Here is an 18323-nt window from a genome sequence, read left to right as displayed (position 1 = left end):
ATCTTGAAAAAAAAAAATTAATAATTTTTTTAATGAAATATTAAGCAATTTTGACACTATCGTATGAAATATTGTATAATAATGTAACTCATCCATTTAAAAGCTCATGTTAAGATTCCCTCCTCCTTTTTGTACCTTTTTCGTGTTGTTACAACAGGATGGCTGTGTATGATAGTACAGAATCAATTTTTCAATATTTTAATCCAGAATAATTTTTTTTTTCTACTCGATATCAAATGTTCCCGAGGTCTTTAAAGAAATGTTTTATTTATGTCTGGTACCTATACCCCCTTATATTAAAGGGATTCTGAAACGGGACAGTTTTTTAAACTTATGATAGCGGACTTATCAGAAATACCCTCACTGTCTGTTGTTAACTGGCAAAAACAAAGATTCGCTGACCAGTCCTCATAAGTAATTAAGTATGATATTACCCGATACCCAAATCCACTTCCCTTTCCCTTTAAATTTCAAATTTGGACACACTTCCAAGGGGTTTATGACTATAATTCAACCCCCAACAGCACGCGCTATATCATGGTCCCTAAGGCAATAAAGAGAGAAGTTATTTTTTAGTTTAAAAAGGGGGGCACGTATTTAAGTATAGAAGAAAAAAATCAGAAATCTTAAGCGTAGGTTCGACAACGGCCTTGTTGGACTCGTTTGCCGTATCATAAATTATCGGGCCGATTGTTTCATCTGTCATTTCGTTCTTTTGTAGGTAACTGACCCCACCGGAAAAAAGCGCCACCTATCGTCGTGAAACATCGTACGCGTACGTCAAATCGTATGTTGTCAGAGAATCTCTGAAGAAAAAAAATACCTGGAACATTGTTTTTTTCATTACTGTTGATCGAGAACCAGTCATCTACGCCCACAAATATTGGAAGAAAAAACATATATTGCCATGGTTTGTCAGTGGATTATCCTCGTTTGAAATAACCACCCCTTCTACCTGAATTTGGTGAGTGTTACATACACTTTCTATCTTCATTTTGGTTGTTTTCATGGGAATTGTATTATAATTTAACATGCATGCGTCATATGGACAGTGATATACCAAATGATCGAGTTATCTTTTAATAGATCATATTTCTTTCCCAAATGAGCTATGTAATTAAGGGAGGAAAATAAGCATGTTAAACTTAATTGCAGTGACATTCAATACGTTTTAAGAGCGTAGGAAATAATATTTCACACATGATTTTCTTCACATATAGAGAACTAACACAATGTCCTGTAAGAAAATTTAATTTAGTGTATCTTCTTAAGTATTGTAGGCGGAGTCACATGGTTTAATTATTTTATACGCTCTTTTCCATTAAAAAGGGTTAAAAGGCTTGTTATTTCCGTAAGAAAACCGTTTACGTAAACATTTATTGCCATACACCTGAGATATTTCAATTCTATGTATTTACAACTATACCCAATAATTAACAATACACTTTTTACGAGCACGAAAAATTTCAATACTTCATATTAAATACACGACATGTGACAATGCCTTATTGAAGACGGCATTATAAATTGTGTATAGATATAAGAGAAATAGAAATCGAACCAGTTTACAAGTATATTTATAGAAGTGTTTTATAATCGCCGATAAGAATTGCCAAGAGGTCCTTTTTAATTAACGTAAACTTTTTTTTCTCTATCAATCGTTCATTTCTTTTAGTCTTAATCCTTAGCTGAAGTCGTAAAAAAGGGCAGTGAAAATGTCTTTATTTTTTTTTTTGGCGCTTTTAACCCTCCGAATACCACAATTTCGCGACGTAATCGCTTCGTTTTTTACCGCTCCAATCAGCTCTGATGGCGATTTTTTTTCTTTTTATTTATAAAGATAAGATTTTTCTTGTTTCTAAAATTTTTTATAGTTCGATATATACATACCCCTATCATCTCTAAGGGTATAAAAATGGGCCCAGAAAGATCTATTATTCTACCATTCAAGTCACATAATCAAAGAAAAACCTTGGCTATTACATTGCAAAGGGATTATTAAATGTTAAGAGCCAATGTATCGATGCGACACGCAGTTTGGGTGATATTCAGTTGATAAGTTTAAATTCTAGAATGTTTTATTTTTTAATTATTCAAAAGATCTTATAAAGCACAATGAATCCATTTACAATATTAAAGAAGGTTCGATAAGTGTAAAGCAGACAGGGGCATACAATCCGTCACGTGGTATTAGTCCTCCAATAGATATTGATACCCTTATATCATCTGCTGCACAGATAAACTAAACGTGAAGGTTCCAAAAAGTTACTTAATTATTCTTAGTTGATAATCAAAATTTTTAACGCCCTTTGGTTATGGAAAAAATGAACTTCAGAAACGTTATCCATCGGAATTTATGATGACAGCATTACACTATCTCTTTAAATGAAACAACTAAAAAAGCAACAAATTAAAAAAAAAATCTGAGAAAATGTTCCAAAAAAGGAGGAGGGATGGGTGAGATAACTTCGTAACTATGAAGCGCGGATAACGAGGGGGGAATTTAGGGTTAGAACTTAGCTAAAATCTAAGAAAGAAGTTAAAACATTTTAGGTTGAAACAATATTATCTTTGTGGTGCCATTTTCTAGCGCGCCCATATCCCTACAGACCAAACTTCACCATCACTGGATAAGAAAAAGGGGTTTTATTAATGCGCCGCTACTTTCGTTCGAATTTAATGCCGCTTCTATTGGATAGATCAGAAATATATTATTACGAAGATGCGAAATGAAATCAGTGTTTATTCCACCTGTACGAAAACATTGTAGCTTTCTGGACCTTTACCCGAACTTACACGTGTGTTAAGCCTAATTTGAAAGGTAAATTTAAAACCACGTGTTAAGTCTAACTTGAAATGAAAATTTAAAAGCATGTGTTTTCTTGCTGGCGCCAAATATTGAGAGATCTTACCTACGCGTCTAGGCCCAACATGTTTTCATATTCGTTCTTTGTAAGTTTCATGCGATGTTTTTAAGCTGAAATATATATCCGCAATTTTACTTCTAATTAATATAGTTCTTCTTGGACATATAAGAATACTTTATGGTTAGTTGTCTTAGAAGTTTTTTTGTTGTTATCTCTACATTGGCTGGAAAACCAGATTGGGAAATAATGTTTTTTATCCAGATCTGACTTGAAAACCTTTTTATTTCTTCTCTTAGCTATATAGTAATACGTGCTTCTGATCTTTTACGAGTTTGTCGCTTATATAGCGAGCCTCATTTTTCTTTTTACGGTGGTGTTTCTTCTTCTTCTACTTTACTTTCTTAGTTAGTTTAATTCCCTTCTTTAACTGATCTCCAGTGTCTTTGCTTCCAACAATCCTTTCCAACTAAATTTTAGGCGCCCCTGTGCAGCCGTCTTTGAGATAAGATTTGCCGAATAGACAGCTAAGCTAAACCTTGAAAAAAAAAATTATTATTCGTAGAAGTTGCTTAGATTTTTGTAAAGCGACAACTTGCCAAGAATTATTGTGCATAGTTTAATTCTAACTAGGATTGAATTGAGTCAGGTGAAACTGAATTGCGCAAAACTTAGGAAACAAGTGTTTAATTTAAATTTAAGTAATTAAAATAATAGAAATTTAATTATAATGTTACGGAATGTTGATACGAGATAGTTAAGTGTAATTAAGAAACATCTATTAGTATTCTAATAGGAGGGATTAACTAGCATAACAATTAATACTAAATTTATTTATTAATTTCCAAACAGCTATAACCAAAAGTAAAAGCTTTCGACCGCTTTTGTTTTCAACATAATTTCATAACGAATTGGGTAGTTTACTTTATATTTGATCAATTAATAACATCTTAGAAACCCGTTGTTTAAGTTTAAATAACAATTAAAACGTCCCCTAAAAATCTAGGACGTTTTTTTCTTTAAATTTTATTTCTTAAATACTAGTTTAGCTTCTGAAAAATAATATATTATTCACTGTCTATAGTTGGAACTTAGCAACAGCTCTTTTTAAATGTTTCAACCAATTTTTTTAAACTCTTTTTTTTTTCTGTAGAGAAATGAGTTTAGTTGAGAAATAACTGAGTTAATCTTAAATCAGGAACGTATTATCGGTGGCACGTCAATTTTGGCAGGATTTTATGTCCCACTAAAGTTGTTTTTTCTCTCTCTTTCTCTCTTTCTCTCTTTCTCTCCAATACCAACTCATTGTCGATGTTTTTCTGTAAAAAAATAATCAATCTATGGTATAGCCTTGAAGGGTTACTTTAACACAAATTAACAGTTACCGCGGAATTTAATGAAAGATAATTTGAAATTTCCTTTAATTTCTGATTACAATTGAATTGAATTAATTTACTATTTAGTTGAAGTGTAGGTTAGTTGAGACTTTAATAGCAGCGGCAGCAGAGCCTCTTAACTCTTTTTTTTAACGAGTACTTAGTATTTGGGGAAAATAGTTCTTTTGTTATTATTTGATTTTAAAATCACTTGTAAATATTACAATAAGTTTTTTGAATTCGCTGTTGTGCCTATCACTTAGTTCTTTTCAAAAATATCTGAAATGTAGGTTGAAGTAATTTCTCACACGTCCAAAGCTAGCTTGAAACCGGAATTACTTATAAAATAACGGTATTTATTATTCAATATTATTTAATATGTAAAATTTAATTGGTTTATTTGATGTGTTAATTCGAAAACAAAGGGAAAATGAAACAATCAAAAATTGGAAAAGGCTTTTTTTGATATTGTAGAGGAGAAAATGGTTTTCTAAATACTGTAGAGCAGAAAAATGACAACCAATTGAACGGTGATCGAATACTTTCAAACTTCATTTCGACAGATTTGTTAGGTTATGAAGTTTCCCCCTTAATGTCTTCCCCTCGTGTATAAATTTCTAAGTAAAAAAGTATGTTTGCTCAGTTTTTAAACGTAGTTTAGTCTTTCCCTATCAAATTCGAAAATTTGCTTGAAGCTGAAAATGTTTCATTTTATTAAAAAGTACCTAGAAAGAAAAAAACTTAATAAAAAAGCTTTATTTCTACGATAAGCTTCTCTCCCTAGCTTGACAAAAATGCGTAGGTTTCCAGTACGACAGGTAATTTTTATATTATCCCCGTGACCTCTGAGACTATGAAACATTCTTCAAGCGCGTGCATTGATATATTCTCGAGACAAAAAGTTCATTCTTAAGATTTAACTCTGACTTTGTAAGATTCGTAGAGCTTGGGACCGGTTTCTGCGCCGCCTACCCGTAACAGCTACTTTTTAGCGGTCCCCTTTTATGTACGCTGCTGATCTTATATACTTAACTGCAACTTTAATATATATTTGTTTGTACTACTTTCATTTTAATGCGTGGACCTTAATCTTTATTCGACGCGAGATCGTAACTCTTTGTTGTCGAAACACACGGTTTGATTTGTTTATATTTATTTTATTTTTTTAGAGGTTGTTATAAACCTGCTTCAATGACAATATTAAGTTTTATAAATATATAAGGACTTGATATTGGAATAAATTGGTGAAATAATCATGTTTATTAGTTATGTCAAAATTGATATGAAAATTTGGGTGAATTAATTTAATGTCAAATTTCGATCTGTGATTAGTTAACTCCGTTTAATGTTTTTATAACAAAATTTTCCGACGAAAAAAGTGTACACTAGTCGATGATTGGCTAGAATATTTTGGTTTTAATTTAAAAAAAATGTCTGAAGCGTTGTGGGAAGGTTTTATTGTTGATTTTATTTTAGTTTTTTCTACATTTATATACACGAATAGAAATAGCAGCATAAATTATGTCAGATTAATTTTATTAGCATAAATATAAAATTAACCAAAACAAAACCAAAAAAGTTTATTCCATCGTCTGTTTTAGATAATTCAATTGCATTAATTAGACTCAAACTAGTTTATACGTCTTGCATTTAATAAAAAAGGGGTAGCTAGGGGTCAAACGCATTAAGTTTCGAAAATTCGATTTACAAATATATATATAATGAAAAATACCTCTGTGTTTTCCGGGCATTTTTCCTTGTATTTCATAAAGAGGATGTAAGACGGCGCCGTATTGTTATTTAAATATTAATTGCCTAAGTCGTTTTTATAGTTTATATTATTATTAAATTTTTTAATTCGGTATTTTTCCTTATGGCGGGTTTTCAAAGGAAGCAAAGGGGTACTGGCTTTAGCCCCGGTGTCAAATATGGTTTAAAACAAGTTGGGAAAACCAAAATATTACCTCTCCGTGTCAAGAAGATTATATAAACTTAAAGTATCCAATGAAAACGTTATTATGTTTCTGAGTTGGGGTTTCCCATTTTTGTTGTTGTTTTGAAAAATATATCGCAATGCACGGGCCTTGATAGATATAGGAGGCAATGAATGAAATATATCACAATGCACGGGCCTTGATAGATATAAGAGGCAATGAAGGAAATATATCGCATGCACGGGCCTTGGTAGATATAGGAGGCAATGATAATCTCTCTCTTTGCACCAGAGGTTTATCTTTAATATTTAAATAAATATAATTATTTTTAATTATTTTAATCTTCAATAATTAACATTAATAATAGTTAAATCGTTTAAAATAAAGTTATACCTATTATCTTCTCAAACTTTGCTAATATTGACGTTTAAAGTTAAGGGTACCCCTCTTGCCCGCTTTTTTCAAATTTGGGGTATATATACGATTCGTTTCCATTATAATAGTAAGGAAAAAGCGCAATTGCGAAAACCTTTGGTGGCGATCCCACCTTAGGGAGGCTAGACGTTTCTCGTAACCCTAGCTGATCGCCGCGTATATCCTAAAACCAAACGATGATAATGGAGTAGAAGCCAATGATACAGATTGGTGTCTATGTGGAATAGACGGAAGACCAGTGGATGGTGGTGTTAGAAGCCAGTGTAAGTGCAGACTGGTGTCAATGTGGGATTGACAAAGAGCAGAAGATGGTGGTGATTAGAAGCCAGTAAGAACAGACTGGTGTCCGTGTGGGATGGACAAAGACCAGAAGATGGTGGTGTGAGAACTCAAGTAGAGGAGCCATTTCCGTGACTGTGAAAGCAGTTCGGAAATGGCGAACACGTTTGCTCCGATACGCAAACTGCGAACGCGGTCACGTGGGTGTAACAACGGACAGACAGACAGACACACAGACAGACACACACACAGACAGACACACACACAGACACGGCCGTTACAGAACCTCTCCTGGACTACGTCACACGGAGAGGTAAAAACGAAGTTTTTCTAGAATTTTTATCAATGAAATTAAATGAAAAATTTCAAAACTTATTTTTGCGAAAGAAATTTTAATTTTACACAGGTTGTTTGTGATAAGTCTGATATAGAGTCAAAGCGTGTGTTCTTAGGGTCAAGCTGAGTGGCAAGTGTCACGAAATATAGGGTCTACAACTTTTAGTTGTGCTCCCAAACATTGATTGTCCCCTAAAACAACGAAATAGACACACGTGTTTAGTAATTAGCTTTAGTTTCCCAGCGTACGCGTACGTGTACCCTTTCTGTTAGATAAAGGTTTAATAAAGTTCTTAAGTTGGAGATTATTAAAAGCTGACATGTTTAATTATTTCCTTGTTTTAAGGGTCAATCAATGTTTGAAGCCCATACCTTCGACAATTTCCACTGAGTTTGACCTTAAGAACAAACCCTTTCATTTATGGCAGACTTATCAAAAACACACCATGTATATTGCTAATATACTATTTCTATAGGTTATTATAATGGGCCAATACCAAAATTTTCGAAAACTTGTGGTCAAAAATATTAATAATAAAAACCTTCATTTGAAAAGACCACGTGAATTTTCAATACAGTGCAATTGATACTGTATTTTAGACACGTCGGGTAGGGTTTCTTCCCCCTTTGGAAAAGCGAAACTGTTATTAAGGAATCTTTGTAGAAAATTGGTCATCCCGACGGGCAAAAAAAAGAAAATTTTGTCGGTGTTAAAAAGTATTTTAAAGAGATATCCGAAAAACGATTATAATGGGACACAAAAAAATTTTGATTCTAGAGTTTTTTTAAACGATCTTATATTATATCGCGGTGCAATTTATTGTAGTATACCTAGTTTCCATTTGGCTTCTATCACAACGACTCGTTTTATAATACCCTATAATTAAGCCTCGGGTAATATTGATTATTAATCGAAAATTTCACCCTTCATTATTAGGACTGGGCACTAAAAATCTGACTTAAACCGTATTATTACGAGAGCAAAATGGATAATAACAGAAGTTGATTAATTCGATGTTGTTTAACATTAAGAAACGCACAGCAAAATGCCTGATATGAAAATGAAATTATTGTCGTTGAAATAATTAAAATTAATTAACAATATTATCGCTTTATAATATGAAGGAGTTTCTGTTAGAAATATCAGGAAAATGATAAGGAAATATGTTTCTAAATGTCAGGAAATTAATATGGGAAAATACCCCCGAATTTCAGGAAATTAATATGGGAAAAATACCCCGAATTTCAGGAAATTAATGTGGGAAAATAGCCCCAAATGTCAGGAAATTAATGTGGGAAAATACCCCCAAATGTCAGGAAATTAATATGGGAAAATAGCCCCAAATGTCAGGAAATTAATATGGGAAAAATCGCCCTAAATGTCAGGAAATTCATTTGGGAAAATACCCCTAAATGTCAGGAAATTAATATGGGAAAAATACCCCTAAATGTCAGGAAATTAATATGGGAAAAATTACACCAAATGTCAGGAAATTAATATGGGAAAAATTACACCAAATGTCAGGAAATTAATATGGGAAAAATTACACCAAATGTCAGGAAATTAATATGGGAAAAATTACACCAAATGTCAGGAAATTAATATGGGAAAAATTACACCAAATGTCAGGAAATTAATATGGGAAAAATTACACCAAATGTCAGGAAATTAATATGGGAAAAATTACACCAAATGTCAGGAAATAAATATTAAAAAATTACCCTAATGTCAGGGAATTTTTATGGAGAAATACCCCCAAAAGTCAGAAAATAAATACGAAGAAAAAAAATATCCCAAATGTCAGTAAATTAATTTGAAAAATTGCACACCTGGGCATTGTAGATCATTTGATAGTTTTGGTTCTTAATGCACTTCTGATAATGATCTTTTCTGCGTGGTTACAGAACCTTTTTAGGGGCTGTTATAATATTTTTGTAAGAAATTATATTTGAATTCGATTTTTGTTACATCCCCTGTCTACAAAGTACTTGATCGTTTTTATGGGGAATATTTTGGGGATATTTAAGTGTTCTCGTAATTTTCGTCTCTCTCTCTGTCTCTAAGAGGTGAAGATTGCTGTAAGGTATTTGATATTCCTCTTTTAAACGAGGTTGAGGTTTGAATTTCGTATTTTCTGATTTGAAAATATCATGTGGTAGGATACCTTTTAGTTATGCCGTTTGCAATTTCCTTGAGTGATGATGATTTGGAATTTTCTTTTTCTTTTTACTCATTTTTTGATTGAGATAAAATTGATTTCAAATGAACTTTTAAAAGATGCCCGCAGTTATAATATTCGCTTAATTACTAAGAATCTTTGATATCATTTAAATGTTAATTATAACTTGAAATAGGACTAAACCATAAAATTCGCTTAAATGATATTACCTTTAACAAAAAAATGTACCCTAATTATTTTGAGTGTGTTACTGAAGTTTTATCTCCATTCTACCAACTTCGGAAATACCTTGCGCTGTACTAAGCATGCTCGAACCACCGCAGCAAAGCTAAGCCTCGGTCTTAAGCGGTAAACAAATATCTCACTGATTTTTGTTTTATCTCTGTTGCGCTTATTGCGCATGTGCTTAACAGTAGCACCGTGCGGTACCGGCTGACGGATAATATGGTCTCTCCAAGCCCCACTGCAGTTTGCTTGAAAAGAGAATAAAATTTTTCTCAGTGAAAATCTGAGCTATTTAAATTTGGCGCCACTTTGCATTCTTTCGTTTACAAAGATTTACGTACAATTTTGTTATAACAAACAGAAGCCTTCTTTTTAATTGTCGCTTTTAACAAAATCTATTATTAGGCAAAAACCTTTTCTCCTTATATCTTCGCGCGACTTTAGTAACTCATCTCTCTCGTATCTACTTGTCGTATCTGTGTTCTTGGCTAACCTCCCAACCACTACTTTGGTCATGGTCGGTTGCGCCCCTCAAGTATTTAGTATATATTAACCATGAGCGTGGATGGCCTATGTAAGATCTCGAGTTTTATCATGGAAATTTAACCAAGCAAGCGGACGACTCGAAAGTCGTTGAAATTATTGTCCGTGTCGTTAGAATAGATTATGGGCGAAAAACAAAGCGTACCTTTTGTTGTTATTTATCTACCTAGACGGTTTGATTGAATTTACATTATTTTCTGATAGCTTAATGTCTCGTAATTAGGAAAGGTTCCGAATTCTGGGATGATAGTCTTGAAGGATCAGGTTTAGACCTCGTTTAGGGTGGTCGAGACATTTTTTTGGGATTGAGACAATGGGTGTATTTGAAATCTATGTCTTTGTGCAATTGGCCCCTCTAGTCAGGGCTATTTGTTGATAAAAACGCGACCAATAAGAATTAGTTTGAAATAGTTAAAGAACAGGTCTGTAATTGAAAGTGATTCTTAATTTGCGAAGTAAATATCCCGCTGACAACACCAAGATGAAAAGACAATTCATATAAACAAAGTCCAATTTAAAACCAAATGAAAATTACATTTCCAATAACCGGACTTACTAGTTTTCCAAACACACACTCACGTGATAGGCCTAGGCAGTTTTCAAAATTACCCGAGCGTTATGAAATTAATTAAAAAGAAATTACTAACAAAAATAACCCGTTGTACCTATACGAATAACTATAGTTGTTTAATTTTACAATCAATATTTCAAACAACATATCCGCTACTACTACTCTCTCTCTGGCTCTTCCCCCCCCCCCTCTTTCTTGCTTCTCCGGCAATCATCTCAAGGAACGTTTTCCAATATTGAACATTTGAAAGAAAAGAATGAAACAGCGAAAGAAAAAAAACTTTAAAAAAAAAGTAATTATATTGGAAAGTCGTTCTTGCTTCAGAATGAGACGTGATTCCTTAGGATAATAGCGTATTATATAGCTGGCGATCACGATATATTATAGAAAGAGCGAGTTAGATACCGCCGCCGCCGCCATGCCACGGAGTAATGGAAAGGGGTCAGATTCAAGAGGTCAACGTGAAATACCGATTCCATAAAGAAATGACCTTTTAACAGAGGGAAAAATTTTACTTCTTTTGTGTCAGTCTTGAGCTAGCAGTCTTATTTTTTGAAACAAACTTCACGTGTTCTCATTCTTGAATAAATGATCAGGGTAAAAACGTTTTAACTTCAAGATTTCCTCTTCTAAATAAATTCAAAGAAATAATGAAATATCAGAATGAATTTAATTATCCGAAGTATTTTTATGCCTTATATTTGTGCTTTCATTATGTGTACAAGTTGTACATGGGGAATTATGTGTAATATTTAAAATCCCTTCACTTAACAGTGATTAAACTTAACAAGTAATTGGTGTTGAGTGATTAGCTCCTCGATAGTAGGTTTATATTTAAACCCAAACATTAATGTTTCAAATTAGTGTGTTTAAAGATGGTGTAATATTTTAATTTTTTCACACTCAAATTTTCATTTCTAACATCAGATTTCAAACTTAAAACATTTTTGTGCTAAAAAACCCTTCCCGATTTAAACAAAAATTTGCAAAACCTGTAATATTTTCCATAAATACGGTCGGTAACGTGTACAACTTTTAACCTCTATCTCCTTTTCCCTACCCCAAAGGGCCAACCAAGACGAAAAGAAGAAAAAAAATAACTTTGAGAAAGAAGGCTTAAACGAACAATACTCGAAATTGTCCAATTATTATGCAGATTCTTTCTCTTTTATACCTACTAGAGGGGTCACCACGAAAAGGTCAAATTTGGGAAGAATTCGCCCCTAAAAAGGTCAAACATATACCACGTATAACCGGCAAAAAAGGGAGAATAATAATTTGGTCAGAAAAGTTATAACATGCCTAGCTCGTCGTTTATGAAAAATTTTATTTGAATCACGACTACCTATGAAGATGTACGGAATACTAATCTATGGTTTTAACACGTAAAACTTAACGTTTTTTCATCATCATCTTATTCTTTATTTATTTCTTAAAAAAGGCTAAGAGAGAAGGGAAGATTACAATTCAAGTCTGTTTTATTTTAATTTTTTTTCTTTCTTTATAAAAGCGAATCATGACTGGTTTTGGGAGGTCGATTGATGGTTTTACATCACATACAATGAGAAAAATTTAATTAGAAACGGTTCACGCTTGTGTTTAAGCACGTGATAGATAGCTTGACTCAGAAGTGAATTAACCCTAAGTTATCAAATAGATGAAAAAGTTATTGCCAGCAACATCTATGGCGCTACATATTTTTAGAACTCTCTTATATTATTTATGGTGGTATGTAATTACGTAGTTCATATAACTGAATCCTATGAATGAATGAACGTCACGTGACGTACAGGCAAACACGAAATTAAAAGAGATAGAAAAAACTTTAATCACCAAAACATTAAGAGGAGTTACAATATAATTAGTGAACCGCGAATGTCAATTAAACCGGTCTGATTTAAAAAAAGAAATAATCCTTCCGAAAAGAAGAACGTACGCCCCATTCCATCTCTAAAACACTAATTATTGAAATCACCCATTCGTATACCATCACTAAAAATATATAATACCACCACAAAGGTTCACCCAAAATATACATATTCAACCATGCCTAACAACTATCCAAAAAATTCCTCTAAAAAAGAGTAAAATTCTCTCAAAATTTCCGACCGTTTTTCCGATTCTCGCGATTTTGAATAAATTACTGTAATTACTAACCGTGTTTTTTTTTTCACCAAGAACTTAAGGTATTCTCTCTCTTAGCTTTGTACTTTGTAGTCTTGGATTTCAGTCGGCCCCTAACTGGCGACTATCAGGCTATTTTTAATAGGCGTTTTAATGTACAATAGATGTATATATGGCGCGCGGGCTCCCTTATACGATTCCGAAAGAAAACATTATATACCTTTAGCTTCCAGCTATAATAATAAAATACAAAAAAAACATTACAATATATTTCGGTATGAATTAACCCAATTTCCCTTATGAAAGTTGAAAATTTAGATCAAATAGTAGTAGTCAAATTGAAACTTAGCCCCAAATCTCTCACGTGATACTGGCATCCAATAGAAGCTTAGCCCGAAATCTCTCACGTGATACTGGCATCCAATAGAAGCTTAGCCCGAAATCTCTCACGTGATTCTGGCATCCAATAGAAACTTAGCCCGAAATCTCTCACGTGATTCTGGCATCCAATAGAAACTTAGCCCGAAATCTCTCACGTGATTCTGGCATCCAATAGAAACTTAGCCCGAAATCTCTCACGTGATTCTGGCATCCAATAGAAACTTAGCCCGAAATCTCTCACGTGATTCTGGCATCCAATAGAAACTTAGCCCGAAATCTCTCACGTGATTCTGGCATCCAATAGAAACTTAGCCCGAAATCTCTCACGTGATTCTGGCATCCAATTGAATCTTAGCCCCAAATCTACTGGCGTCCAATAGAATCTAAGCCCCAAATCTCTCAGATGTTCAATATCCTTGGTTGTAATGAACCGATTCACGTATAACTTAGAACAAAAAAAAATTGCTTTCACCATTAAAAGCCGAAGACTCGGTGTGTACTTGCTTGAAACTCGCGAGACTTATAGACTGGGGCCATTCCATTGTAATCGCCGTGTCTTTTTAATGTCAATCTCGTAATAATGCAGTTTAGTAAAGATAGGTTATGCTTAGCTTTAACCGCCCAAGGTAATCTATGGAGTATATATGACCTCTACAGTAAGATAATAATCTAATAATACAGAGGGGTTCTGTTTTCTTCTGTCTAGGTTATCATTTTAAACAAAAAATAACATCGAATGGTGGGGAGAGATTGTAACAAAGTTCGATTTAGGGTAGGGCCCAGCGAGAGTAACGCGTGCTAAACGGCCCGGGCACATAGACCCCATCCTATGTACAGGTCCGACTAACAATTATGCAAATTTTCAAGTAATTCTATAGGACCTTCAAAACGAAGCTGGAGGTTAAACACAAAAACAAAGCAATCAAATGCATTATTATTATTATTATTATTATTATTATTATTATTTGTCTGTTGCCAAAATTTTAAAGGGATAGTAAATTATGAGCGAAATAGCCGCGACTTCATTGTAAATTGAACCAGCTACTCCCTTCTCTTATCGTAAAATCGTTTCATAATCTCTTTATTAAAAAATTAAAATAAATTCCCAGAATATTTTTATTTTGGATCAAAATGATAAACATGTTTGTACTTTTGAATCTGAATTAATTTGCGGCACGATTTGCAAATTTGAAAACATTTTTGTTACCTACTGAGAATTAGAAGGAGAGGTTGAGGAGGGGGGGGGGGGTATTTCCCTTGATTTGTTTTTAAAGATCTGATATCTCCTTATGTTTCAGTAATCTTGAAGGTGTTCCGGATTAAGTTATATTCAATTTGCTGATATTTAGGCTTATTCCGTGAAGAGCCAAAGGAAGAAATTGAGTGGCGTAGACTATGTAACGTTATAAAGACGTAATTTGTACTTGAGAGTCGTGCTTCGGAGATAAATGGACTTTACGAGTGGCTCGTGGTTATGTATGAAACATTTCGTGAATGAAAAAAGTTCAGTATAAGAAAAAAAAGATTTTTTTGCTAGATTGAGAAGTCACGATGTAGTTCTTCAGCTTGCGCGCACCTTCTAATTCATGATTAAGCGCTGAGTCCAAAGGAATACGCCGTCGTTTATGTATACAGGGTGTTTCTGATAAGTATGTAAATAAATTAAGGGGTTGATGTTCTTTGGGAAATCAATTTTGAGTCGAAAATATAACTTCTATCTCCATTTTGATGACACTGTTTTCGAGTTATGATTGCTAGAGCATTTACATTTTCGACTCAAAATCAATTTCCCAAAGAACATTCTCCTTAATTTATGGCAGACTTATCAGAAACACCCTGTATATATGCATATATTGCCTGTTAATGTCAAAACTAGTTTAAGATGTGTACATTTTGAGTACCGTCACGTGTGTGCTCTAGAATGAAGATAGTACCGTTCTATTAAGAATAAACGCCATTTTTTCTAGAATATTTAACGGTATTTAAATTAGAACTAACTATCTCAGACACAAATCAGAATCTTACAAAGTTAAAAAGTTCATTCTATAGTTGAATATATATTTTAAAATCTTTCTGAAGTACTACAATTTAGAGGGTGATTTGATTTATTTTGTCAGTATAGGTGAAATTATTTACATATTATTGGGATGATTTAAAGGATTCAAATTAAACTACATTTAATATAACAACGCGTGGCCCACTTTCGTTTAAAAAAGAAAATAATGCTTGATTTTTCTTTTATTTTGAAAATGTATTGGAGCATCTAACACTTTTATTGACAGGTTTCCAATTATAGTTTGAAATGAAAATCGCGGATTATTCAAAATAATCGTGCCTTTCATGTTATTTATTGTGGTTTTAGTGATCAGGTTGTATGGTTCGTATCATACAACATACATAGAAGGGTTATCATTCTAATTAAATTTAATGATAAAATATTTTATTATTAAATAATTCTTAATTATATTCAGGTAAAATAATTGTTATAGGGATTGTAAAAATTTACATTTTGGGCAAGAATAATTTGTATCAGAAACTTAAGTCTGACAACTTAATTTACGACTTTTCACTTTAATTTCCTAGATCTTTAATTAAATGATGTTTTTGGTCACAAATCACGTGTTTTTGTCTTTGCCCATGCTGCAAGTATGTGTCTACATACGTCCTTCTTAAACCCTCGGGTTCTTAGACATTTCTGTTTTTTTCAAGCCACCTTGCCAATGCGGCTTTAGTTTATCAGCTTGTAATAAGAAAGCGAAGGCATTCCAAATGCTAGATCAAGTTTTTTTTTAACGTGATAGTGTTATCCGCTGCCATTTAAGAATTTTGCTAATTAAATAAACAATTATAAAAATTCTAACCAGGTTGAGCCAAGATGAGGTAGGATAAAAGGATGGTATTTTCATGTTGGTAAAATCTTTTCCTCATCTTGAATTGTCAATGGGGCTTTAATATTTGTGGATGAATCTTTTTTGAAAGGTATAAAAAATATTTCATGGCCTTTGGGCGTTTTCAAGGTGATTTCCACTCGTTGTAGTTGTAGTGTGTAGTAACTACGACTAAAGGGGATGAACTACCTCGCCCCATTGGCCCATCATTGTGTCTCGTTCTCATCTTTAAGGAAAAATTACTAACTCGATCCCGAGGAGAAAATTTATCTTCAGGGATTTTTATCATCTTTTATTTTTTGGTTTCTTCTTTTGATTTTATTTTAAACGAGACGTTTGTTTTATCGTAATGGGAAAATTGGGGGAGACGTAGAATTACGCGTTTTTAAATACATAAATTAAAATTTTGGTATTCTTGTTTTAATCATGGGTTCGGGATAGTTTTGGATACATCTTCATCTTGTATTTTCATTATGGTCTAAGTGAATATATCTTTCTTGTTTTTAACTTTGACAAAAATTCACAAAATTTACTATACTGGACTCTTGTCTGAAAGGGGTTTTAATTTAAAGGAACATTAACAAAAACGCCGACGGTTTACACGATAAGTCACCGACACTTTAACGTATTGATAATTGCACTGGAAGATAAACTTTTTAATATTCTATAGTCGTTTCCGACAAAGCAATCAATTCTTCTTTATTTACGAAATTTCTCAGGCGTTTCGATAAATTGGACACGATCCGAACAATTATGTTTGTTTATTATTAAACGGCAAATCAATTCCATAAAATACATACGGAATACTAATTCGGCAAAAGCATGATTGGCGAATTCTTCAATGAAATAATAAAATCGTTTATAATATAAATCATTCTTAAGCCAAGAAATTTGAATAACTACATTTAAAATAAATTAACTGGCTACGGTCGAATTTCGTAAATTCAACCACTTTTCTTTTCCTTTATTATTATATATTTAATTGCCTACTGGTTAAGCCTTGTTTTAAATTATCAAACATTTCGTCGTCTCTTAATAATTAACATTAATTTCTATTCTTCTAGTGACTGTAATATTGGCAGAGAAATAGCCCTTAATACAAAACAAGTTTTTAGTTTAATTGCATTTTAAACCCTTTTTTAAGCCCATAGTCATCACTTATTCGTATTTTATGTTAATACCCGATACGGTAAACTGATCCATCGAACGTAAACAGTTTAAATTCGTGGCATTAAATTTTCCATTAATCTGGAAACGATAAAGTAAATCCAAAATAATAAAGGTTTTATATAATCCTCAAAATAAAAGGATCGAAATACGGTTTAACACCCTTAAAAAGCCCTTAAGTTTCCATAGAAAACTGGTATTTAAGACGAGAAATTAAAAACCTTTTAAGAATAAAAAGAAATTTGGGGAAAAGTAAAAAAATTAAAAATTAAAATCACGTAGAGAAACTAAAGGTATATCTTAACAACGCGCCCATTTTTATTACTTTTAAGGTTTAATACAATCAAGGTCACCGTATTGAAAAGACAAAATAGATAATCTAACGAGCATAAGTTTATAAGATATGTTCCATAAGTATGACATAGTTTACACGCAAGGAGGATTCATACCATTTGCACAAGGAGACCAGGCAACTTAGAGCGTAAAATAGCAGACGATTTTACACTCTAAGTCGCTTGGTCTTCTTGTGTTAATGATAGGAATCTTCCATGCCTGTAAACTATGTATACTAGAGAGTAATGCTGCTCGAGCTAGTTCGAGAACGACAAGCGAGAATTGAAGTCTGTCTAGATCCAATTTAGTCTGTACCAAGCCTTTGACTGCGCCTCACCAGGCGTCGCTTTACCTCACTCACTTCATGACAAGCTCCTGTTTGTAACCAGAGATTAACAAACTTATGGAAGATATCTTATGAACGAAGCCAATTTCAACTTCAACTTTAACTTTGGTTTTTAGAAAAAGATTCCTCGACCCTTTATCTGATCCAGGAAGAATTTTTCGGGACCCTTTTTTTACTGGCAAACTTCTTATTTTTAACGAATTAGATGAAGAAAAAATATATATAGTAAAAGGCCTAAAAGGCACTATCTGGATTTATGTTCGTGCTTTTAAAGCCGCTCGGAATATAAAGAAACGTGACATAAGATATCGGCTATAAAATATTTGAGAAACCTAAAACAA

The 18323-nt window shown here is 33.0% G+C and overlaps 1 protein-coding gene across 2 annotated transcripts in view; it reads left to right on the top strand.

Moving 5' to 3' along the window:
- Nucleotides 1-18323, top strand: part of LOC149677234 (uncharacterized) — a 241874-nt gene that overhangs the window by 131710 nt on the left and 91841 nt on the right. For both annotated transcript variants that reach the window (XM_089838260.1, XM_089838261.1), the window contains one exon: nt 722-964. The gene's annotated coding sequence lies outside the window, so the exon portion shown is untranslated. The remainder of the gene's footprint in view (nt 1-721; nt 965-18323) is intronic.

This window comes from Phalangium opilio, unplaced genomic scaffold (assembly GCF_054372755.1).
Source record: "Phalangium opilio isolate 3A_F unplaced genomic scaffold, DU_Popi_V2 ptg000045l_1, whole genome shotgun sequence".
In the NCBI taxonomy this organism is placed as follows: domain Eukaryota; kingdom Metazoa; phylum Arthropoda; class Arachnida; order Opiliones; family Phalangiidae; genus Phalangium; species Phalangium opilio.
This window is presented reverse-complemented; position numbering and strand designations above follow the sequence as displayed.